The following is a 26,486-nucleotide window of genomic DNA, read 5'->3' as shown; positions in this document are numbered from 1 at the left end:
GGCGCTCTGCTTGACATGTATGGGCAATCTATTCCAGAGTCTGGGGAGTCTCTGGGTCAGGATCCTATCCCTCCAGCATGTTTTGTTTATTGTGATGACAAGATTTAGATCCCTGGAGCATGTGGCTCTGAGGGATTGGTATTTCTTTAAGTGTAGCATGTCCAACAGCTCTGGGTTTGACATGGCCTTGTATGTTGAGAAGAGATTGCAATATGTGACCGAGTACAACTGGAGGTTTTTTAAGGCGGTCAGCATAGGGCATCTGTTTTAGGACTATGATTTGTTTAGTGAGGTATTTCTGCGGCCTTTCCAGTTGTTGCAGATGTCTTGAGAGTTGCATACCAAACGGGGCATTGTGTTCTATGTGTCTAATGAGGGAGGAGTACAGTGGGACAATGACCTCCTTTTTTCTGGATGAAATGCCCTTAGTGATGAGGTGTGCCACATAGAAGGATTTCATATGCAAATTAGGCAGGATTGACTGCTATGCAGATTTGACAGTGACATCATTTATACATTGCCCGCAGTACAGAGCAAAATGGGAAATGTACCCTTTTCCTCAATGTGGTGAGATCTTGGAGTCTGTATATTTAATTTGGGGGTGCCACAATGTTCCTTGCAGTTGCAGTGCTGTTTCTTTAGGTAATTGTACTGCCCCCTCAAGCTAATGTGCCAAATATCCAATGAATATTCATGTAGACATTAAAGACATCAACAAGAATATTAATTTGTCATTCAAACAGGTCATGGAATGTTGAGTGGTGGATGGGGTTTGGGCGGGACTTGCTACTCTGAACCCAGGGAGGTAATATTCTACAACATCGCTAGTTTTGCCTTTATATTTAATGTGAAAAACATGCCCATGTAACTGCAGTAAATGTTAACATTTTTATACTTAAGTTAAAGGATGATATTCATGGCACTTCACCTCATGAACAACTGCACCGTTTTCCTTATTTCTGTGACAAATATGATTTAATGATGTTTAACCCTAAGATGAACATTTATAAAGTGTTATCCAAGTCTTTAAGCAGTAGCACACTAACCTTTAAAGTTGGAAAATCAGAAGACTGTGTATAACTCTTCCTGCAGCATATGCCTTGATTCGTTTCCCAGTACTGACACAGCAGTACAGGATAAAAGGGTGCTTTCTGTCAACTAAAAAATTTAAACCAAGGTATCAAAGAAAAAACAACAAGGGAGCTCAAAATCATTGAATTTTAAAATTTATTAATTGAAAATTTATTAAAACACAACAAAGCTTTTAAGACTTGCTCCTTTTCAGTGATATAATCAATAACAGCCAGACCCAATTAAACAATTTGTCATTTGTCTTTCGGCTTTTTCACAGTAAGGGGTCGCCACAGCGGAACTCCGGTCTGCTAATGATTGGCAGTAGATATTTACGAAACGCCAAGATGCCAGCTCGACGCCCAACCTTCAACGAAGGCATGCCCATTTACACACGCATGTCTTTCGAACGCTACACACTGCGGGGAGAACATGCAGACTCTACACAGAAGGCACTCCCAAGCCAAGCCGAGAATTGAATAGGAGAACCTCTTGCTGTGACGTAACAATGTTACCGCTGTACCACCACGGCATGAGCCCCAATTAAACAAGAAATTAGTAAAAAAAATAAATAAATAAATAAAAATTAAGATTTAAAAATGCAGCCCTAATATTTAAAATAAGGGTGCACAAAAATAAATATTTGTTAAATATAAGCGTTTTAAGTTAAAACAAATGTGAAAATAAATACTTTAAACTTGTATTGAGTGGTTTGTAACTCCCTATTTGTTTTTTCTTTATGATATTTTTTTTTTGTTCAGCTCCATTTGACTGCCATACCACTTTGTTTCTCAAATTAAACCAAGGTCCCAGCTGAATGAGTTGATGCTAGCTTAGGTAGTAGTAAATGACTACATAGTACTTAATGAAAAAGGGTATGTTTCTTAACCATTCATTTCATCAAATCCATCATATATTTCCTTCACAAAGGATATACAACACTTTACAAATTTCCCAAGTTTGGCTTTTCCCGGTTAGGGGTCGCCATAGCGGAATTCCGGTCCGCTAATGATTGGCAGTCGATTTTTATGGTGCTGAGTTGCCAGCCTGATGCCAAACCTTCAGCAAAGACATGCCCATTCATGCATGTCTTTCAGAGGCCACTCGACTGCTGGGAGTACAAGCACAGTCCACACAGAAGGCACTCCAGCCAAGAATCGAACAGTGCCCTGGCTAAATTTCAGCAACATAAATACTACCGCACTTTTCATCTGAAAATAGGTCATAAGCCTAGTGGTTCTAACCTGGGCAACATATAAGCATATAGGTGTACTAAAATAATTGAAAGTCCCAAATTTCAAAATCACTAACACTGACAAAAAATGGTTTAAAAAAATAAACAAAACAATACACATGCTTTGAAAGATAAATGCAAGTTAAAAACAGTGCTTTATGCAGGGGGTCAAGACCACACCCTATGCTACTTATATATATATATATATATATATATATATCACAAATTCTAACTCTGAGATTGCACAATTCTACGGGAATGGAATATTCACCTAACCTCAGTTATATAGGCACCTTGCAGGGAAACAAGTCCCCCTCCACCCTCCCATGTGGGGAGGGGGACTGTGTTCCCCAGAGCCCCTCCTAATTATACAGTAGGGAAAGGGCAAACTCCCCAATCCCCACTGTTTGTGATCTTGCACAGAAACAAAATGTTCAACCAGTTGTTTTTCAATCAGCTGTAGTGGCTTTTTTATGATCACACAATTTGATCACCTAAATGAACAGCCATAAGTATTATATATATATATATATATATATATATATATATATATATATATATATATATATATATATGTGTGTGTGTGTGTGTGTGTTAAATCTGTCTTACTAGGCTATACATAAACTACCTACATTAAAAGTATTTCACATTAGTGTCTTGTATACATATGGTACCTACCAGATCACAAATTAAAAAATGTCAATCCTATCCCGTGGCTTCAGCAAAGTTGAAGAGCAACACACTAGACCGTCATGACAGGTTAAATAACGGCAGCAGTACACACAGTAGAAAATGTTCAAAGGATCAAGGGGCTGAAGGTATAGAGAGCATGGAAACATGAAAGCAGAGTAAATTGCTGGAACTTATCTGGGGATAAAAAAAAAATTAAGGGGAAAATAGTGACATATAATGAAGTAGAGAGAAGCTGAATATCTTACTTCCACAGTAAGCTTTCTCCAAGGCAGGGACACAAAGCTGTCTAAAGAAGGTGGTAAGGTTTAGCAGGAAGTGATGATGATAGATAAATAGGCAGTGATTTACAGAAGTCTTTGAGCTCCACAGCAGGTTAAAAAGGACTGGAATTCTTACCTGATAATATAAAACAAAAGGAGACAAAAGGGGATATGGTTTCCTAATGACTCAAGGACTTAGACAAACCTGATATGACTGACAGAATAGTATTTATAGCAGTGGAAATGGTCTTTGCTATCAAGAAAATGAAGACTGAAAATGCCCTAGGAAATGGAAGTATGCTACCGGAATCCTAACGCAGAGCTAGACACATTTTTTTTTAAATATCATTCCAAGAACTTTAGAAGGGTAGTCTAATAATTGCAATTTTCAAAAAAGGTGAAAAAATCATTGCATAGTAGTTAACCAGTCACATTACTGGACTATTCATTGAAGAAATATGAGATCTTTCTAACAATTTGATTACCAAAGGAGATAAGACTATAGTTGCTCAACACCAAGCAGTAGGGACTTCAGACAAAAGTATTCATCAGAGCACTTCCTCTCATGCTTACTAGACAAACACCCACCTGTTACAAAAGGTGAATTACTTATAGCATATACAGAGTTTTTCAGCTTTTTATAATGAAATAATTAATTCTACTGGGAATGGATGAATCACTTTTTCCATTAAAGTAAGTATCACACAAAGGTCTACATCTTGCACCAGGGAACATGGGACACATTTGGAATTTATAAACTCAAATGCTATGGAACAACTTGTTACCACTCCCACAAGAGGGGAAAACATACTGGACCTGATCATCACCAACATGGGGACTCTATGCTCCACACCAGAAGTGTATCCCACACTGGTAAGATCAGACCATAAACTAATCTCACTGGATATTCACATCCCGACTCCACCCCTTGCCCTGAAAACCACAGTGAAAAACTTCTCTAAAGCAAATTTCACACTCCTCAAAACTGAGGTGGAATCCTTCAAAGCCCCTGGGCCTGTGGAAAATACGGCCCAGGAATTCATGGATCATGCAATCCCAAATAAAACCAAGACCCAATCCTCCAAAGGCAGATGTCCTGTCTGGTGGACCCCAGCCATAAACAAACTATACAATAGAAGGAGGAAGCTACTACATGATAGAGCAAATTCCCAAAAAGGGAAGGCATCTCTGATCAGTATTAGCAAAAAACTACGGGCACTCATACAATTGTCTAAGGCCAGCTTCGAGAGAAAAATTGCACAGGACACTAAGGATAATCACAAGGCTTTCTTTAGTTATGTTAGGAACCTGGATGGGAATTCCCAGATATGCTCAGAATTAGTCCAAAATGACAAAAAATACACCGAACCCACAGACATTGCCAACATCCTAGCTGACCGGTTCAGTGCAAACTTCTCCCCCCTCTCCCCACCAAAAGGGCAAATATCTATCCCAGCAGAGTGCTGCCCCCCTGACATCTCAGATGCTCAGGTAAGAGCTCCCCTCTCCAAAGCAAAAAACACAGCATCAATGGGACGAGACGGTGTCCCGTGCTGTGTCCTACATGAACTCCAAAAGAGCTAAACCCAAAATAAAACTACTGTTCAATCTCAGCCTTACTACAGGATATGTACCCAAAGAGTGGCATACAGCAACAGTGGTCCCTCTCCACAAAGGTGGTGCCTCAACGGATCCTGGAAACTATCGCCCCATAAGCCTGACTAGCTTGGTCTGCAAAGCTATGGAAAGGATCATCATGGACCTCATAAATAAAGATATTGGGGACCTACAGACACTGGATCCTACCCAGTTCGGCTTTGTTAAGGACAGATCCTGCCTCTTAAACCTGGTTGATTTCTTTGAAACAGTCACCAAGGCCATTGACGAGGGGAAGGTGGTCCACACAGCCTACCTGGACCTCACAAAATCCTTCGATACAATACCCCACTCGGGCATTATAGATAAGCTCACCAGCTTAAATATAAACCCCTATGTCACTAGATGGGTTGCAAACTGGCTCAAGGACAGAACCTACATGGTTAGAATTGCTGGAGCCATGTCAGACTCCAAACCAGTTACAAGTGGCTCCCACAAGGCTCAGTCCTGGGACCTCTCTTGTTCGGTATATATTTCTCGGAGGTACAGGCCAACATGGAAGGACTCTGGCTGACCAAGTTCGCAGACGACTGCAAACTGGGCGCCATAATAGACTTTCCAGCTGACACAAGCATCCTCCAAAAGGGCCTCATAGAAACAGACAACTGGTGCCAGAGCCATGGCCTCAAGCTAAATGCCAAAAAGTGTATAGTCATCCCCTTTGGCAAAAACAAAGTGCCCACAAATTACCACATAGGTGGTAATCCATTAAGTACAGAAGAAGTAATTAGGGACCTGGGGACCCAAGTTGATAGCAATCTCTCATTTGACAACCATGTGGCCAAAGTGGTTAGAAAAACATTTTATATAGCCCACCTAATCATGAAGGGATTCACATCTAGATCAGGGAGGTCATCGTGCCTCTTTACTCATCCCTCATCAGGCCCATAATTGAGTACAATGCCCCTTTTGGGATGTACCTTACCAGACACCTGCAGCAACTGGAAAGACCACAAAAGTACCTCACCAAGAGGATCAAAGGGCTCAAACAGATGCCATATGCTGCCCAGTTAAAGAAACTCCAGCTCTACTCAGTGGCATACCGCCTGCTCAGAGGCGATCTGTGCCTGACGTATAAAGCCATGTCCAACCCGGAATTAATGGACATGCTACACCTCAGAAAATCCAAATCCCATCGAGCTACGCGCTCGAGAGACTTGAACCTCAGCACTGAAATAAATAGGACATGCTGGAGGGACAGATTCGTAACCCAGAGGCTCCCTTCATTCTGGAATAAAATCCCAGTCCAGGTTAGGCAGAGTCCCTCATTGACTCTCTTCAAGAGGAATCTTGATGAGTGGATGGGAGATCATAGGTTTACCCCGGGTATCACTTCTGTGTCACTGTTAGACAGGGGCACAGTATACTAACCTCAAAAAAGGGCATAGCAAAATTAATTTAAAATGGGTGGCGAAAGCCAAACACACTCTGGCTAGGCTTATAATTGTCCTAGGGCAGATAAGCCTAGTATGAACCTATGAACCGCAATACAGAATATTGAAAATATGAAAAATAAGTTTAATTTTCAGCTTTTAAAGAGAGAATTACAAGACTTGCGAGTGGTAGTGTAAGTGTGAACCTTTCCCCTACACCTATTATCCTGGAGTAGAGGGAATATCTGATGAACCACAAGCTCAGAGTTGGTGCATATTATCCAGATTTTGCCATAATATTATTTTAATTATGAGATCACAATTACAAAAGGGAAAAAAAAATAATTAATAATGAAACATGAGTAAGAGTATAAATTAATTAAATAATTAATAATGAAACATGAGTAAGAGTATAAATTAATTTGCTAAGGCAGATAAGTAAAAAAACTATTTCTCTGAATCCCTCTCTATATGTTCATGAATCTTACAGTGTCAAAATTAACCAGTACATTACAGATACAACCAAAGTTAATAAACGGAGCATCTCAGAAGATGGAACTTAAAATATATCCTCTCACCAGCACCCTTAATGGAAATACTAGAGAAACTGAATTGCAAACAAATAAAAGCCAAAGAAAAGTATTGCTGCATGGATTAAGAAAAAAATATAACTCTCAAAAATACCCAAGGGATATCAGGTATATAACAGATAGCAAGTACTATTTCTTGGGGTTAACATGAGACATGAAGAAATGAGTATACAACAAAAGCAGTCTAGGACTGTAATAGACAAGATAGTCAGGTGGTATGCATTGTGTAGCTGATTTGGTTAACTGACCAGCTTGACATTTATGAAACAAGTGTATGTGCAGTTTGGAGTTGTGTGTATTATGTGATGACAAATGTGTTTGTCTCAAGACTTCTTCAATAAACACACCAAAAACTATATAATGACAGTTTATTAATAAAATGCCAACAATGCATCAGTATACATAATAACATGTTATAGCAAACATCAATCCAGCAAACAAAATAACTGTTGGCAGCATAAATCCTTTCACCTTGCATGTTAAACAGCAGTATCAAATCCACCGCTCACTCTGAACATACCACCATCCTCAGAAGCAACATGACACCTGTCAATTCCAAATGTCCACTTGTCCAGAGAAAAAGGGAGGGAACAGAAGAGGGGCTCATCATTGCACTAACCTACTAAACATCTCCTACCCAAAAGAGAGAGGCTAGGAGGGAAGATTGTTTCAAACCACGCCAAGAGAAAATTGACTTAGCCCATCCTCAGGATATAAACCTCATCCAGCTCCTTGAGCATACACCTACATCACTTCCAGAGATCCGCCTCAAACTTTCTTTAAACAATTACCCCTTTCCCTAATTAGCCTAAATGTCCTCAACTCCACACATTCCCCTCCCTCTTCCAAAAACTTACTGCTCAGGAGCCTTTGGAGAAATACATCTGTTGGTAATCTATATTTAGTCCTATAATACAGTATATGAAAATGTTTTTGAAGTCACCACAGTCTTTCATTAATGTACATTTGGCATATAAATTATTCTTTTGAAGATTCTATGCCTTAGCCTAGCTTACTTTAAGTGGATCCTAAAAATTAGTCTTTGACCTTCGAAAAAGCACCAGGAGGATACACTACAAAGGTTTTTAGTGCAGTTAAAGTTTAATGTTTGCTATTCATCAGACAGACTTCCACAGAAACTAGCTTATATCACACAATAACACTTATTTTAAAAAATTCAAATTTAAAACAAACCAGTCACCACTTAAAATTGATAAATGTTTTAAATTTGAATTTTTTAAAATAAGTATTATTGTGTGATAGAAGCTAGTTTCTGAGGAAGTCTGTTGGACGAATAACAAACAAACTACTCCTGGTGCTTTTTTGGTGTTCTTTTTGTTTTTTAGTTTGGATTACACCGCTGCCTATTAGTTGCTGTTTGTATTTGGTTTAAGTCTTTGACCTTATATATTCCTTGAAATGGTTAATAAGTTTGTACAAATAAGCAGACTGATCTTAGGCAATTTTGTGCGTTTCTTTACAAGGACAGACAATTTAATATGTAATGCTTAGCACTTAAAGACAATAATACATTTTGCATTTAAATTCAGAGTTATATGTCTAATGTTTGTATGACTCGGACTGCTAAAGCATGAAGCTCTGAGTATATAAATAGAAATAATTTAACTGGAAAAAAAGAAATTACAGTCTGTAATACAGAAATCAGAGACGAGAATTTACTTTGAAATGCTGGATATTTTGAAATCAAGGTACACTTTTTCTTAGAGTTAACTGCGGGCTGTGAAATTTCTCTTAAGATAAATTTAAAAATAATGTAGCAGTATTATCTGGTAAAAAAAAGAATAAATGAGGAGCTATTTATTTGGACCAATACTACAAACAACGGTCGATATCAAGCTAAAGTGCCTTTTATGCTTATTAAAATTTATCAGCGAATACCATGTTGATAACAAAACTTATACTCACAGTTTTTTCCAACATCTATGAAAGGTAAATCAGAAATTTCAGGACAACAGAACTCATATACATTAAGAGCTGTTTGGATCATAATATATTACTGTCAGAGAGACTAAGCAAGACAATAATGCTGGTGTCAGGAATAGCAGCACCAGTCAAGTATCTGTAGATATCAATGGTACAACACTGACCTGCTGAAGCATGTTCTAGCATTTTCTAGGATTTCATACTGTCCTTAACTTCAACAGTTGTATTCAAAAAAACAAACATTTCTTCTGCATAACTGGTCTCTTCAAAAAATTTTTCTTCAGTAACTAGCTATTTCAGAAACTAAAACAATTCACCTCAGCTGATCTGCATGGCCTCAGCACTTCAATGAGTTCTGGAAGGCCGAGAGAGAGTGTAACTTAGTTGGTTCTAGCATCAAAAGCTCCCAAAATAGTGTGATCTGTCCTACATCTTGCAGGAAAAGGCAAATTAATTTTTGGGACAATGCAAGATTTCAGTATGGAAAAAATAGGGTCTATATTAGAACACCGAACATTCAATGTCGAGTGTTCTAAAACTGAACCCTACCAATCGAAAATACCAAACATTGAACTTTCAGAACAGCAAATTTTTTCCTAGGGAAAAAATTTGCTGTTCCAAAACACATACACACAACAAAAGCACACCAAACAAACAGCAATCCACACACATACACCTAAAATCTTACACCTAACCCTACATTAAACTATACACACACCACTAACTATCCACTTACCTTAACCCAAACCCTAACCCTAAGGTCCGTCACTATCACACGCTCACCTCACCCACGCCCTAACTCACCTAACCCTTCCTAACCCTCATGTCCACACAATCACACCCGACCTGTAACTTTCCAACAGAACACTGAAAATACCGAAGCAACAGAAACGGACAACCAAATTCTTTCCCTAGGAAAGAATTCGGTTTTCTGCTTCTTCGATATTTTCAGCGTTCGCTGAAAATGGGTCGATATTAGAACACTCAACATTTTAAATGTTCGGTGTTCTAATATAGACCCAAAAAATAGATGGTGTCCTTCATGAACTGAGGCAAGAAAAAAATGAAAATGAGAAAATTGAAATGTGCTGAAGTTTGTAAGTACTTATTTTGCTTTGTTTTTGTCCACTACTACTACTGTAGGTTAAGGTTAGTTACTGTGGCATATGGCAAATAATTGATAACATTTTCACTGACATGCAAACACTCAGTTAAAGACCCATCAATATCATGTCTTTGAAGGTTTACCTCATAATGATGACTTACAATCAGTATATCTTCACATACAGAATACTACAGCTGAAAACAGGTGTGCCATTCTGCAATGCACCTTCCCTCAAGGCCACCTATTGATGGCGCTCCTGTTTCCATTACCTCAAAGGTCTTTTCATGATGATGTCATTGCTCATCTTACTATCACACAACAAACCCCAAATTCTGCTGCTACCGATGATAATGCGCAACAAAGTATAAACAGGAACACAAAATAAAATAAAAACCTGCTATGTTTGTGCTACTTTACATTTGAATACCATCAGTAAAGAAATCCAGGGACCTATCTAGTGCTTATTAAACAAGTAGGTCTGCTTTACAAGTCAACTGCCAGTCAAATTAAGTTTGTAAGATAATGAGGGATGCAGAAATGTAAAAGGAATGTGATAATTCCATTTTCCCATACCTCAGAATACCTTGGAATTCAGGTTAGGATCTATCCTGAGAGCTCATTTTTGTGTTACTGATGCTCCTTTTTTTAACATAAACATAAAAAAATAGGGACAATGGTTAGAACGGTAAGACAATCCTTGCTTTATAGTTGTCAAATGCAAGGATGATTATTTCTTGGTCAGAAGACAGTTTGTTACATTTCCCAGGTAACTTGAAACTGGCAAACAGTGCATGGAAACTAGTAAAAATAATAGACATTATTAATTGACTGCAGATGTAATACTTGCAGCATTTCTGAATTTGCTTTAAAGCCATATTGGCTTTGTGATAGTTTGAATGTCCATAATAAGCACATTTTTAATTTCAAAAGGCATTTCAAGATTTGCTAAATTGACTGTTAGTTTGTTTGATTCAAATGTTGTTTACTACATTTTCAAGCTTAAGATGCTCATTACGTTTACAGCACTTGATTTATGATGCATCTACTTGTCTTTGATGCACTGTTATGTTTATGCCATACAGTATGAGACTGTTTTCTTTTCCTTAGGTCTCTGTAGAGTGTTTAAATAAATATTGCTTTAATTTGATTACTCACAAAAATATAAACAGGCTCAAAGCAGTCCAATGAAGATGGAAAGCAGTAAGGTATTTGTTCAGAACGTTAAATAATTAATGTTTGATAATGGATATCAGTATTTATATTATAGAAGACAAGAAAAACACGAGAGGTGAGTAAATTTAAAAGAACTACTGCAAAATAGTGATCGATTTTATTTTCAGCAGTGTTAACATAATGGTGACGCATGGCACCAAGCTGACAAACAGGAAAGAGATGAAAATGAGGACACACAAAAGTATTTGTTCTTAGAAATGTTAGCATCTGGGTCTACTGTAAATATTTAAAAAGAAACTCAAAGACAGTACAACGGAAACTTGGTGGGTGACGATTAGAAAGTACACACATTACTATAGTAATTTATAACCTTTAAAATCATCATTACCATTAAGGAATATTAAACTTAGTACAGGACAACATATGTTTGTTTGTTTGTGTCTTTCGGGTTTTCCCGGCCAGGGGTCGCCACAGCGGAACTCCAGTTCGATAATGATTGGCAGTAGATTTTTAAGTACTGGCTTGCCGGGCCTAACGCACAACCTTCAATGAAGCAACGCCCATTCACACATGTCGCTACACAGAAGACGCTCTGAGAATCGAACGGGCAACATCTAACTGTGAGGCGACAACGCTACAGCAGCATCACCACCGCAGTATATGATAACAGTAAAACAAGTTATTATTTTCCACAAGTCCAAAGAAACAGTGATATTTTTTTTCACAGAAAGCTGTGAAAACATTTCTATCCGATATTAACATTTGCTTATTTCAGGTCAGTATGAAATTTTACTCTACAGTATCCTTGGTGGAGGGGAACCTGTAATCAGATATGCATTACAAAATGTGATTTACTGAAGTAAAATAGTGCATCAAGACGCAAGTTAATAGAAACTAAATCAATACTCAAGTTGCTGACAAAGACAAGCCGTATGAACAAATGTGCTTCATGACAGAATTTCGTATTATCAACTAGTGGGCACAGATGCAGGTTATGTATAAAACATGTTTCAAACTGATATAGTGAGCATACACTGAGACAGCCAGCATCCCATATCTGTTAGAAGGTATTTTACTTTGCTGCTGTTATATTTAAGAGAAGATCTATCCCAATAACATATGTTTTGCATGGCGAGTAGTCAGGTAAATAAAGCACTTATGGGTATTTTAGAATACGTTTTTTGGAGTCTATGATACAAACCTTAAACAACTGGTTTGAATGAAAAACATATTTTCATGGGACAGTGGGAAGTGAATTTAGGCTGCTGGTACACTATCTTATGTTTTCCGTTTTCCATTTTTAGCAGTTACTTATCCAGAAATTCAGATGTGTTCTATTAAATGCTTTTTAATCCAGTAATGTGTGGTGTTTAATTTCAGATAATTTATTTCTCTCCTCAATAAAAAAAAAATCTTTGTGACCCAACAATAACTTTTCAAGACTTCAGAAAACCACCTCAGTGCTGAGGCCTGCCTATTAGTTATTTAGTACAAAGACAAAGAAAAATGCTTGCAGGAAGATGCTACTTAAATTAAACATGAATGTTGATGGTACACTGAGCTGCAGTATCCAAAAGTACTCAAAAGGACTGAGCACACTTGCATGTGTATAGAATTATGTCTCACTTTAAATCATCATCTGCAAGTCAGCAGATTTGTCAGTGCCACACCTAAAACATCTGCCTGCATTCTAGCAAAACCTTTTGAGGCTGAACATTTCTAGCTGTCTTTACACCTTTTATTCCTATTTTTAAATGACAAATTTGCCACTTTCCTATCAGGTTTTGTTGGGTGACATCAACTAAAGTTATTTAGTAGCAATAAACTGATAATGAATCCCTACTGCATGTCAAAGAGTAGTGCACATTTTTTTCAGAAATGTCTCCATTATTTTTCAGCCATTATGTACAGCTCAAGAACTAATTTTGACGTGATATATTAAATAAACTCTGACAAGACTGACCAAATGCTTTTCAGCAAGACCTGATAGGAAGCAGAGCAAAAATACTTCTTTCCATGTGAATTTAGGGCTCTCCTGCCACCCCAATGAGTTCCTCACTTTTTATGTACTTTCTAGAAATGTAAAATCCTCAAATAAGACCTTGCTGAAGTCAGAAGGATTTACATAATAAACTGTGCATGGATTTTATATAATGCATATATATATCTATGGGTCCCCTACATATGATCGAAATTTCAAAAAGCCGAAACCCATATGGCTGAGACCATATGATAGACGTTTGAAATTTCAACCATACAGAATGGGCATCTCCATATAGTGCAGAATGGGAAGATTCCCATCTTCCGCACTGTAATGCGATCTCGAAGTTGGCATATTTAAAATGTAGGGGGTGTGGGGGTGCTAGCAATGTGTTGGTAAGTTTTTTTTATATATTTTTTTTTTTACATGTTTGAAATTTCTAAGTCGAACATATGGTCTCGGCCATATGGGTTTCTGCATTTTGAAATTTTGATCATGTATAGTAGACCCATATATATATATATATATATATATATATATATATATATATATATATATATATATACATACACACATACACACACACATCATGCACACACACAGTTTACCATCAAAATGTTGACAGTCACATTGTTGAACCGCAAACTCCAAACTCTGACTACTGACAAACTCGAACACCAATATTCTGAACCACATAAATCTCGCCCCCCCCTTTTTGACCCAATGTTAGCCCTTGTTTTTAGGTGTGGAGTGATCAGAAATGCCACGGTTCGGTTTTATTTCAGCAGTCTGGATTTCATGGAAATGTTTTGATAATGTGAACAATGGACTATATGCATTCAACATTTTGATAGTAAACCTATACACACACACACACACGCGCGTGTGTGTGTGAATTGTTTGTGTGCATATATAATTTACATTTATTTACTTATTTATTTACAATTTGTTGAGTGGGATAGTCCCTTTAGGACATTGAACACTGCTGTGGAACACATCATATCTGTTGACAATGATGTTTGTTATTTCATTGTACATGATGTTTGTTATTTCATTGTACAAAGACAGCACATTTGTTTATTGTTCTCTACCTGGATGAACAGTTCAAAGCTGTAGTATCATTTAAGAACATTCCTGTTCTTATGTGAAGCAAACTTGCTGTTTTACATCCTCAGTGAATATGTTAATCCTGTTTTCAGCTCCTCTAGCCATGTGTGAAACAAATATACTAAAGCCTACTGGACTCCGTACTGATGACTACTTCATTTATCCATTAGCCATGATCCTTATTGTGGGCACTATCCCTCTCATGATAGCCCCTTTTGTTCCTTCATTCAACCATGCTGTAAACCAACACTTCAATCTTGCTCCAACCTTCAGATCGCTCCAACCTTCAGATCTCTCACTTGCCTAACATCTGCCTGTGAACTCCAAGTAAACCTTGTTTACTGGTACTCTCTATCATATTCACTTGTAACTCGTTTATGGTTACGTCCATGTATTACATAAAAATAAATGCTTCCTATCTCTCACCCTCCAATGACAGTGATGTCTTCTAATTACTTCACTGTAATGCTCTACAGTACTAACGGGTAAGCTATCGCTAGTCAGTAGCTGATCAACCATGATCACTGCTGACATATATTCTGCGTGTATTCATATTTCTAGCCTGAAAATGTGAATAATGTTGTTTTAATATGTCTTGTCAGTCTAAAAATCCCTACATGTAAATATCTATTATGTCTTGTCTGTCTATAATTTCCCACATGTAAAGATCTATTGACGTTCTTCACTGCTAGCTTGTTCTTATAATTCTGTATAAAACATGTATTATTGTTATAATTGTGGAGCTTTTCTCCCCGGGCTTCCTCTGTAAATGGACCTAGTCCAGTCAGACTTTCCAGGTAAACAAATGTAAAATAAATAAATAATTATATACTTCGCTCCCACTGTGACAGTTTAATCTGACCATGAACCAATACTGGCATTCATCCTAGAGACTTCTCATTAGGATTATCTCTATGAATTTCCCTGTGCCTGGTGTTATGATTGCATTTCCCCTGATTTTTCTGGGTTCCCACTTTGTACAAGGGTAATACACCTGCTGCTGTCTAGTCCTATGGTACTTTTCCACTGGCCAGAGATCTTTTAAAACTCTACATCAGGGGGATCTTACAGCATACCATCCTCATTTCTGAGGACTTTGAATGGAATTCCATCTGGTATGTGTGCATTATCCTCCTTTTGGGCAGCCATTTCTCTTTCCACCTTCTCCTTATTTATCCCGTTGCCTGCTAAATTTTCTCCCCACTTTGTGTTGTCCTGCTACCACCATGGTGAGCTCTGTGTGCCTTCTTTGTGAAGAAGGAAGCAAATTACACATTCAAAATTTTTCTGCCAGTCTTCTGTGATCTCCCACTAATTTCTGTTCACTCTAATCCGGTCTGTCCATCCCTTGCTCCTTTCTCCTATGCATACGATATAGCCCTTGTTCCCTTACTCACCTCTACTGACAACTCCATTTCCAACTGCTCCTTTACTGACCTCACTGCTTTTGCTGCATTTTTGATATCATCCTTGTACTGAGCCTCTTCTCTCCCCAATTCTCCACCTCCCCATTTCTTATATGGTTTGCTTAATAAACTCACATTGCTTAGTAGCCGCATTGGCCTTTTCTTTTTTTGTCCCTTTTTCAGGACCTTGCCCGCAGTCCTGCATACTTCATCATCTTGGATGCCCTTCCCATAGCTGGTCTATTCTTTTAATTTGGTCTCCTAACTCATCTTACACCTTTTCCCCAACTCAGCGTAATTAATCTATTCCCTTAAAACCCCTCATCATTGTTTAATTCTTAACTATCCTCATCATGTTAAACCACAGTGCATAATGGTGGCTTTACCAGGATGCTCATAACACCCTCTGGCTTGATTAGTACTACATCCTGAATTCTAGCTTTTCCGGTGGAGTTTTTCACCATCTGGCTGAATGAGGACTAGTATGGTTCAAAACCTCAGTCAACTCTAAATCAATACTGGGTCTCATAGTCTTTCAGTATGCTCTTGGCAGATTTAGATGCCTTACAAGTCACATTTCCTTTTTTCCTCATCCCTACTCCTTATGGACAGTATGCATATAAAACCTTTCTTATTGTTTCTTCATTGGAATGGTGGCTATGATCCCTTTATTAAAGATGAAATAGGATTATTACAGGGTCTCCCTCAGAAGAGGATTTTTTTGTGGGTATTCCAAGCAACCCTGCATTAGGCCCCTTTCATTACCAACAGTACCTAGTTGCCCCAAGGTGATTGTCTTCAACCCAAGGTGATCCCAAAGAATCAACCTCCTCCCAGCACAGCCCAAGAGTGATAACCTGGTCTGATGTTGTTGAGGTAACTCAGCTGAAGAACAGTTAAGGGGGTTGATAGAAAAGAAAAACACTAAAAAGAAAACTTAACAGACTTTCTCTGTCACCTGAAATATTTCTTCATATTTAAAGATGAAGAAAGCTAACAGGAGTAGAAAGAAAAGGATTATACATACCCTCCCCCATAGAACGTGCATCGATAATCTTCAAGTGATCATTCATGATCTCCTTGCAGAACTTCAAAAGAGAGTTTAATCCTCAAAGTGTAATATGTAAAAATGACTTGAGACACCTCCTGATGTAAAGAGAAGACCCTAAGCCAAACAGCTATTTACAAACAGGTACCAGAAGCCAGAGTATCATTTAGCACACCTGCAGTATCAAAGGAGCTTTGTCTAGATGATAGCCAATCGATGTCGCAGTGGCAAATCTTTTTTTTTCCTCACAGTCTGGTGCTCACAGGTTTATAAAAATGTAGGCAAATAATTGAAAGCTTTCTACAAAAGGGAAATCTGAAACAGAAAAATAGGGTACAGTTAATTGAGAACCTTTAGGCTCAAGATGGAAGAGGAATAAATTATCTTCCCAAGCATTATCACACTAATGGGGAAGGAAGGCCAGATAAAGTTTTCAAATATATTCTGGGCTTTGAAAATAACACTGTAATCACTTTGAAGATGATTAGCTAAGGAGATTCCATTTGGAGTTGCCTATATAAATGCTAAGCCTTTGTGCATGCTGGTGTATTTGACTTCAGCTGTCTAGAACAAGCATAAATGGAAACCTACAAAACAGGTTTCAACAGCATTTTAACCCATTAGTTTAATGTGTTCTTAAAAAATAGGGATTCTCAGGAGAGGATTTTGGAAGATATGAAAACACATTCTGTTGTGTAATTTAAGCAATGAGATCTCTGCACCCTATGGAATATCAACAATAGAAGTGTCAGACTGAAAAGCAGATGACTCCATCGTTTATTTTCTGAAGACAATTATCTCCTGAATGCCAGATGTTGCCCAGTCTAACAGCACTAGCCTTACTGTTGGAAGAGTGTGTAAATGTATATATGTGCATGCAGTGTAGATGGACCATGAATGGCCCAAAGGTCTAGTGCTAGGACTGAACTAAGGTACTCTAATGTAGTCTCTTGCACTTGGCTTAGCCGTCTTCCTTCACATGTTGAATAGACAATCTAAATACAGTTTGGAGACAGGAAAGACTACAAACCCTTGCTTGGGGGTAGGACAGCCTCTGAAAATAATACTAACTTTCACCGATGACTGATGCACCCTTTGGAGAAAACAAATGAGTCACTCCCCTTGTCTTTATTTCATATCAAGAGGCATTCAGTGGGCACCAAAATGCATGCTTCTTGCCCAGTTCTGGAGAATCAGACTGCTTCTGCATTCTTAGTGATTTGGCGGCCATACACACACAGTCTGTTGCATCCAAGAGTAGGTACTGAAAGTAAATTTCTACAACCTAACTCATAATTATCTGCAGTCGACACTCAATAATGAGCTTGTGTTACAGGGCAATGATGCTAAGGGTAAGACATGTAGACCACAGCAGACTCAGTAACAGAACCAAAACTAAACATAGATCTCAAGTTCAAATCTTGTACTTTCAAACTTTCAGTCTTATTCCTAAATCCATGTAGGAAGCCCCATCCTCTGTTTTGGGACTTCTCTATCCATGTTAGGTGCTGGATATAGTAAAAACTTACACTTTTCTTTTTTAATGATGATGAGTTAAAGGGTGAAGCTCTGGTACTTGTTACAGTCATCAATATCCTGATCTATAGCTAGATAAAACAAAAAGCTATTATAATATTCTTTACTTGGGAGTTGAAGATAGCTGGCAACTTGGAATGCAACATGACTGCCAATAAGCCACAGCATAAAAATACCATCCACGTTCAAAAAAGGTAGGCATACTCCAAACATATGAACTTAAGACTTACAAAAGTGATAATGAAGGGCGCAATAAGGATGAATCCAAGTAATCCAGCAATAATAAAGAGATACCTTAAAGTCAGTTTAGAAACCTCAGCTAACCACATCTCAAGTTTATTCATACCTCTGACATTATGCATTACTTGGATGAAATTTCTAAGGTACTGAATTTTTATACAGCGAATTAAACCAATTTAGATATGATAAAGCTGTTTTCATCTCATCAGCAGTAATGACACTAAAACAACAACCTCATTTTGCAATCATATATGGAGAAAATTCATGGTTATTAATGATGCAGTACATGCCATTGTTAAAACAGCTTACTATGAGGCCTGCTAGTGTTGCATCCTAACATGTTGAGCACTAAAGTGCAAGTCAAAAAGAAAACCAGTGAACCGAAAATATTCACTGTAACAACTTTCACACTGTTTTGCTTTGGGCCCTCCTACTTACATCTACTAAACTGGAGACTGATGTACCTTGGTGGAAAGGGGAACATTCTGAGATACCACAAGTTTGTCATGTACTGACAATCCATGAGGGACTGCTGGTTACATTTCTCAGTTTATGATGGATATCTATTTATTTCCGTTATAAAGAAGTGAAACAGAGTTAAAAACATTGTACAATGTTATTGTTTCTAGCATAGCATTTTCTTCTGTTGCCACAGTTTCACTAAACAGCTGTCACATAAAGAATGTAGGAATACTTTTGTTATAGAAAATTGTCTTTAAGAGGAATCCTTTGAATACTACAAAGAAATTGGAGACAGAATTCCATTTACATCATGAAGGTCTGGTTTGGAAACTTACAATCTAATCACCAATACAGGTTCAGACAAGAATGTGCACCTTGCATTCTTTTTTTTGTTTTTATTTGCTTACTGTTTCCTGAAAACACTTATAAAGTCAGAATTGTATGGTTCTGAATCATATAAAAAACTGCTGAAGTGAAAAGGTTCCTTTATGAATTATGATAATCTGTCATTTTAAAGATTCCTTGTGTGGTGATATATAGCAATATTCACATACTAGTTTTTATATATTTTTTAATTCTCTTGCAGATTTGTTTCATTTTCATTAGCAGCATGTTTGTTCTTTGATCAAGACAGAGGCCAAAAACTCATATGATCTTTTTATCTAACCCATAGCTTAAGCTAAGAAGCAAAGCATGTCTGCTATTTTCTGACTATGATACTAACACTCCAAGTGCTATGACATTCAAAATTACCACATTTTTCATTTCAAGTGGGTACTTTGCTGAATGGAGAAATAGATATAAAACACTTGGTCATCGATTTATTTACACAGACTCACCAGAAAAGACACAGCAGTTATTTTCAAGTACAGTCCAACGTCTGATTTTTTTGCCAGACATTGCGTATGCAATGATGCACATAAAAAATACCCCACCTATAGGACTTCTATTGCTGCTTTCTAGTCCCCAAGAAGTTGCCTCTGTCTGTTTATCAATCCTAACTCACAAGCATGCCATTTCCTTCAACCTAATTCCAGTATTGTCCTTTCACCTTTGCCTTCTTTCTTTAGATTCTGCAGTAGAAAACAATGGAATGCACACAGTTTGGTAACATTATTTTTATGTATTTGTTAACTGGATAAATAAAGGAGTTCTTCAACCACTGAACCAGCATGCCACCTACACTTTTATTTCTGGTATTTCACTGCTTCAGCTTAGCTAATTACTTCTTTCTGTCTTTACACTAAGTTGCCTTCCCATGGAGATGTGCATTCCAGTCTAAGAATATCCTCAAATTTACTAACAACATAACAGTTATCTAATGTGTAAAAAAGTAACGCTATCATAAAATGAGGAAATAGTAATGAAGTAAGAATAGAGTAGCAAGAAGTGCAGTTTGTACCATATGAGGCAAGGAACTGAAGAAAACTGATCTATGAAAGGTTAGAAAAAGAACAGAACACGATCTAAAAATTGGTTTAGTAAGATAAGTAGTCTGATCATAATATCAGCTATTTGGAGTATATAGGCTGTCTACAGTATACAGACAGCATGGCTGAACATACTCAAACTGTCTGCTAACACAGCCAGAGCAGGTAAATGCCGATCAGAGATGTTATGACAACATCAAATGCAGAACTTTAAGCCTTTATGCAAATTAGATATTACTTTGTCTGCAAAATCTTTCTTTAAGTGTAGTAATCTGCAGCTCATTACCAAGGTCCTTAAATACAGGTAGAAACACTTAAAAAAAGAGAAGGCAAAGGAAAGAGAGGCAGATGATAAATGCTAACTAACTGGGGATGAGCACAGAGAGGGTAGGTAACAGATATGCAGCCATTATATTACTCATTATCAGAACGAGTAAGATGTACCCTGGATGCCCAGATAGACATTTGTACTTCAGTACCACTGCATTGTATTTACATAATGGCAGGAGGAGATAACCGAGCCAAGGGGTCTGCCATTGAAACACATTAGAGATTCTACCATACCTATATATCCCCCTCCCTTTACGGTCAGTCTTTCTATAGCTGTAAGAGCCACTCACAACGGTTTCTATTGATTTCTTCTCCACCGTCCATTTTCTGCTCCATTCCATAGTTATTCAATTGTCTTAATAAAGTGTACTTTCTAGATTCAGAGAGAGACACATATCTAGGCTACATTTGTTGCCTAATCCTGCCTGCTAACGTGTTTGCAACCTAACTTGCCACAGTTTTTAATTTCAGCAACATGGTATTTCCTCTAAAATTTTTATATAAAATTTGTAAATATAATAATTTCAATAAACATCCACTTCCACAGCCATGGTTATACAATACTAAAGCAAGGGTAATTTTTCTTTTTTTCTTTTAAGAGTATCTTAAATGCTCTATTCTATTACCTGTGGTTGCTTTTATATTGAACAATGTAAAATCAAATACAAGAGTAAATAATCATGTACATTAAACGTGATGCTGTGGCACTAGCAATATTAATAGTCCTATGGAGCTTTTAAACAAGATGCACAAAACAAAATGTTCTTAATAAAATGCTAACATATAAAGTGTCCGCAAGGATGTACATTCCTAAAAGCCTCAAGCCTTATGAATTTTCCAAATAATTGTCATTTCTTAATCATGAATTTATTGAAACACTTGCTAATATCTCTTTACTTCACTGAATATTTCACTTTATCCTATTAATTTATTCAACTTAAGGTTTTTTTTCACCAAAGCGCCACATGCATAATTATAATGAATTGCTTCATTATCATGAATACAAACAGGGTGCAAATTAAAGTCCAATATCTGCTTAAACTGCTGTTTTTTAGTAAACAGAACTGAATGATGACTTTTAATGGAAACGATCACTTTTAATAATAGTTTTTGCCAAAGTATAAATCTCAGTTGTATGCAAATTATTTTATTTATTTATTTATTTATTTATTTTTAGGTCTGAAGTCCTAACAGCAGTGCATAGTTCTAATAGTTCAGTATTACTAGTACTAAGAGAGCATGTCAAGGTAGAATGGACTTGATCAGTGAGGAGACCATCACACAATGTTGTTGCGTTAAAAGTTTAAAATGTGGTATGGCTCCTAAAAATAAGACAAAGCAAGTAAGACAAATATTCTCAACCTAAATTACATTGTGTGACTGTCTATATAAGCTTCTTCACAGGTCCAGTGTGTTTAGTCATATTCACCAATAGATAAACTATAATAGTGCATCCCATTTTGGAAGGTGATACAATTTGTACAGGGATTGAGGAGTCTTTCCACTTCCTGCCTGTGGTCAGAGGCAGACATGGTTAATATGGAAGGACCCAAGAACAGCCTCTGAAAGGAGGAGGATAACCAGGGTGGGGTAAACGGGACAGCCACCCTAGGCACAAGGTGTTAGTACAATTAAAAGACCAGTATGACTATTCATTTCTGTACCAACATTTCTAAATGCCAGTATAGAAATGAGCACTGACACAGTTTTCTGTTCAGGATACAAGACCGAATCTCTTCAATGCATAGTGTGCGAGATAAATTATAGCAGGAAGTTTGCTACAGTTGTTAAAAATAGAAAAACATTTTACTTTTTAGTCCTGCAGTAGTATCTTTTTTTTTTTTTTTTTTTTTTTTTACTTCAGCTCGTTAACATAGAAAGGTTGGGAAGAACAGATGTGATGTGGGACACCAGGCCAGGAGAACAGACCTTGTTTTTCAGAACTGTGGGGTGACAGATCGAGGAACAACAACAGGCAGAAGATAAGCCAGCTATGCCTTAGTCTCAGGGCCATTATTTGTAATAATCTTTCCACGTGAGCATCCACCCCTCTGATTATGACTTACTTTATTATATAACCACTTATTAACTATCTACACAGTTTGCAACTCATGCCTTCCACACTCAGTTTTGTAAGATTGGACCAAAACAAAAACTTTTTTAGTTAATAAGGTTAGTCAGGCAGAATCTATCATCTATGAAACCATGCTGAAATTTCAGTAGCCCATTTTGACCAACAATCATTTTTCTCCACCCATCAAGTCAGTCTCATGGGTCTGTATTTCCTCGGATGTTTCTTGCTCCAACTTTGTAGATCTGTGCCACAGTTGCATGTCTGCAATTGCTTTGATGTACACCCTTCAAAGAGATCTATTGTGAAAGATTTTAACAAAGTCTCAAAAAATCTTCGTTTTGGATACTTGAGAGGGTAACATCTAGCCTTTATGTCTTACTGCCTGCCATTCATTGCCTTACCTTTCCTTCGCCTCAGTTATTACATCTTCCTCTTTCCATCATCCTCTTTGTCCTGCTCCCTTTTTCCCAGATTAATATATCCCATTTTGCTTCCTTAATGCCTGTTTATCATTCAAGTCATTCCAGTGTTCTTACTACTGTTGTGTATTTACTACTATTATTACTTTATGCTGTAATCACTAGTATCCCTTAAATATTATATTCATATTCTACTATTTTGTTTGATGTTTTAATAGTTTTAAATTGTAAAGAATCTAGGCATAGGCAAAATAAATAAACTGAAACTAATGTGGTGAACTGAAGTTTGAAGGGCTCCCTATCAAAAGTGGTGTTGTTGATGGTGTGAATCCTGATATTTTCAAACTATGATTGAAAAAGAAAAAACATGAATACTGAAATTTGCTGTTACTCTTTAAACCATTTTTAGAGAATTTCTTTTCCCTACACCTCCAGTATGGAAGTCTGCATTACCCCCACCCTTCTGCCACTATATATCCTAAATCTAAGATCAATATATCTTTGTGAGAACACGGAACTTTAGACTTTGTATAGATTCCACCATATTTGTAGTTAAAACTTTACAGTTCCATGTAACACAATCAGAGCTCTAACTAGGGTGGGTTGAAGAGGGTGACTGCCCTGGGCACAAGCTGTTAGGGGGAACAAATATCAGATGCCAGTAGAATGCATACTTGCATACCTACATGCGTACATATGTAACTAAACAAGCAAATCTTCAAACTACAGTGTTATCATTCATTAGGACCAAGACAACAAAGGGAAACAAGAGATGAAATAGAGAGACAAAGGGAACATCATTATGTCTGTCTAAAAGGGAACATCATTATGTCTGTCTAAAAGGGAACATCATTATGTCTGTCTGTCTATCCTGTGTAACTCTTTCCCTTTCCTGTTATGGCTGTCCTGACATTCTCAGTGGACTAGACAGTTTTCTTTTCCATTTTGTTTTAGCAATCTTGTAACTCATTACAGCCGAGTGACGTCTCCAGGGGTTTCTGCAGTTACCTCCTACTGCGCTTCTAGGCGTCAAATATTGCCTGTTCATATTTGCATTAATATTTCCAAAACCATACTACATACATGGTATCAGAATATTTTATCTTGAAGCATGTATGATGGCAAACACAATTGTATTGATATATGATCTCTATCAATTAGTATTTGGTAGAACTTTAGTTATGTTAGAAACCTGGGTGGCAACTCCCAGATATGTTCAGAGTTAATCCAAAATGACAAAAAATACATTGAACCCACAGACATAGCCAGCATCCTGGCAGACAGGTTCAGTGCAAACTTCTCCCCCCCTTCCCCCCCAAAAGAGAAAATATCTATCCCAGCAGAGAGTCACCTCCCTGACATCTCAGATGCTCAGGTGAGAGCTGCCCTCTCCAAAGCAAAAAACATAGCATCAATGGGACCGGACGATGTCCAGGGCTGCATCCTACACAAGCTCCAAGAAGAGCTAAAACCTCATATAAAGTTACTGTTCACCCTCAGCCTTAGTACAGGATATGTACCCAAGGAATGGCGTACAGCAACAGTGGTCCAACTCCACAAAGGCGGTGCCTCAACGGACCCTGGAAACTATCGCCCCATAAGTTTGACTAGCCTGGTCTGCAAATCTATGGAGCGGATCATCATGGAGCTCATAAACAAAGACACTGGGGACCTGCAGACGCTGGACCCTACCCAATTTGGCTTTGTTAAGAGCAGATCCTGCCTCCTGAACCTGGTCAACTTCTTTGAAACAGTCACCAAGGCCATAGATGAAGGGAAGGTAGTCCACACAGCCTACCTGGACCTCACAAAAGCCTTCGACACAATACCCCACTCGGGCATCATAAATAAGCTCTCCAGCTTAAATATCAACCCCTATGTCATAAGATGGGTTGCAAACTGGCTCAAGGATAGAACCCACATGGTCAGAATAGTGGGAGCCATGTCAGACTCTAAACCAGTTACTAGTGGCATCCCACAAGGCTCAGTCCTGGGACCTCTCTTGTTTGGTATATATTTCTCTGAGGTACAGGCTAACACGGGAGGACTATGGCTGACCAAGTTCGCAGATGACTGTAAACTGGGTGCCATAATAGACTCGCCGACTGACACAGACATCCTCCAAAAGGGTCTCACAGAGATGGATAACTGGTGCCAGAACCATGGCCTAAAGCTAAATGCCAAAAAGTGCATAGTCATCCCCTTTGGGAAAAACAAAGTGCCTACAAATTACCACATAGGTGGTAATCCATTAAGCATGGAAGAAGTAATTAGGGATTTGGGGACCCAAGTAGATAACAATCTCTCCTTTGACAATCACATTGCCAAAGTGGTTAGAAAGACCTTCTATATAGCCCACCTTATCACGAAAGGGTTCACATCTAGATCAAGAGAGGTCATTGTGCCCCATCACTCATCAGGCCCATAATAGAATACAATGCCCCATTTGGGATGTACCTTACCCGACACCTGCAGCAACTGGAAAGACCCCAAAAGTACCTCGCCAAGAGAATCAAGGGACTCAAACAGATGACGTATGCTGCTCGGTTAAAGAAACTCCAGCTATACTCAGTTGCATACCGCCTACTTAGAGGTGACCTGTGCCTGATGTACAAAGCCATGTCAAACCCAGAATTAATGGACATGCTCCAACTCAGAAAATCCAAATCCCTTAGAGCTACGTGCTTGAGGGACTTAAACCTCAGCACAGAAATTAATAGGACATGCTGGTGGGACAGATTTATAACCCAGATGCTCCCATCACTCTGGAATAGAATCCCAGTCCATGTCAGACAGAGCCCCTCACTGCTTCTCTTCAAGAGGAATCTTGATGAGTGGATGGGAGATCATAGGTTTACCCCGGGGATCACTTCTGTGTCACTACTAGACAGAGGTACAGTAAACTAACCTTAAAAGGGCATAGTAAACTCATTTAAAAGGGTGGCGAAAGCCAAACACCCTCTGGCTAGGCTTGTAAATTACCTAGGGCAGATAGCCTAGTATCAACCTATGCACCTATGAACTGTAAGGTAATAACTTCATTTTTTCAAGGCTGAAGCCACACCCACTGGGAGTTACAGGTGCACACTTAAAAGAACTCTACTGGAGGGAATGTACTTTGTAGCTCACCAAATTGTCCTGCTTACATTTTCCCTTGCTTTGTTGTCACCTATCCACATCTCCTGTGTAGGCCAAGTTCCTAATCCATAAGAGCCGCTTGAAAAATCTCACTGCAGGTATGACATAAGCAGAATACACCCCTTTTCTACTGATCGTCTATATACTTAAAAAATATATATATTTGTAAATCTAGACTTTCCCAGATCCCATTCACCATATCTATCCAGCATAGTT

General features: G+C 38.0%; 1 protein-coding gene across 1 annotated transcript in view; it reads right to left on the bottom strand.

Moving 5' to 3' along the window:
- The window catches only part of ADAM12 (ADAM metallopeptidase domain 12), a 2,765,134-nt gene that overhangs the window by 2,437,998 nt on the left and 300,650 nt on the right, over positions 1–26,486 (bottom strand). The gene's annotated exons all lie outside the window — the stretch shown is intronic.

The sequence above is a fragment of the Protopterus annectens genome, chromosome 14.part0 (genome assembly GCF_019279795.1).
Source record: "Protopterus annectens isolate FY-2018-M chromosome 14.part0, PAN1.0, whole genome shotgun sequence".
Classification (NCBI taxonomy): Eukaryota; Metazoa; Chordata; order Ceratodontiformes; family Protopteridae; genus Protopterus; species Protopterus annectens.
The sequence above is the reverse complement of the archived record's forward strand: the minus strand, read 5'-3'. Positions and strand labels throughout refer to the sequence as shown.